At 60.6% G+C, this 981-nt stretch overlaps 1 protein-coding gene across 4 annotated transcripts in view; it reads left to right on the top strand.

The window, feature by feature from the left end:
- Positions 1-981, top strand: part of IL11RA (interleukin 11 receptor subunit alpha) — a 24,680-nt gene that overhangs the window by 492 nt on the left and 23,207 nt on the right. The gene's annotated exons all lie outside the window — the stretch shown is intronic.

The following is a 981-nucleotide window of genomic DNA, read 5'->3' as shown; positions in this document are numbered from 1 at the left end:
GGGGGGTGCGTCTGGGCTCGCAGCCCACAGTCCCCTCCTTCCCAAGCTGGGAAGGGGAGCAGAAGGCTGTGGTGAAGCCAGATGTGTGCTGGGCATCTCCAGCTGAGCAGGTGGGCCAGGGTGGGGCCACCTTTGCTGGGCTGGTGCCTGCAACTGCTTCCCAGCCTGCTGCTGTGACTTTCCAGGGCTGGACATGGCAGCATGGAGGCAGAGGCGATGCTGTGGAGAGGCAGCATCCTGCTTCAGGGATGGATTTGGGGACATATCCCAAGGAGAGGGCTTCTCCAGAGATTTATGGGGTCCCTGGGAATGTGGAGAGCCCCATGGGACAATGGCATGCCTCATTCTGAGTGGGCACTGGGTGTTGGGTGCCTGTGAATAATTTTAAGCCTTGACCACAAGACCATCCAGCTTATTTTACTTCCAGCAGGGAGGCAGGGAGAGGCCAAGCAGTGGAGTACCAGTGGTGCTGCCATGTGGCTGCTGCCAAGCAGCTGGGGCCAGGCAGCCTTGGCTCCATGCAGGCAGGGCAGTGGACAAGGGAAAGCAGGGAGCTGCGGAGGCGTTGAGGAAGGGATGTGCAAGGGTGGGTTTTACAGAAGCACAGCTGTAACGTGACCCAGTATGGGTAGCTGTAGAGGGGGGCCCTCCCAAATCTGCTCCCTCCTGGAGATGATGAGCTTCACGCCATGAGGGCTGGGGTCTCGCTGACAGCACCTCAGCCCTTGGGCGAGCTGGGGATGGCTGAGGGGGCTGTGGGAAGGGGGAGCTGCTCGTGCTGCCGGCCAGGTGCCAAGCATGACGGGAGAGGGGAAAGCCTTGGAGACTCGTTCTGAAACAAGGCTGCCCTTTTATTCTACTTTACGAGTGCATTTTAATATCCACAAACATCCCGCCCTCCCCAGGCTGCTGCCAGCGGAGCCTGTATCGCCTGTGCTTGGCCTGCCGAGAAACCCCGGCCAAACCCCGGGCCCCCGCACA

Source organism: Corvus brachyrhynchos, unplaced genomic scaffold (assembly GCF_000691975.1).
Source record: "Corvus brachyrhynchos isolate BGI_N302 unplaced genomic scaffold, ASM69197v1 scaffold139, whole genome shotgun sequence".
Taxonomy (NCBI): domain Eukaryota; kingdom Metazoa; phylum Chordata; class Aves; order Passeriformes; family Corvidae; genus Corvus; species Corvus brachyrhynchos.
Note: the sequence above shows the minus strand (reverse complement) of the source record. Positions and strands in the feature narration are given on the sequence as shown.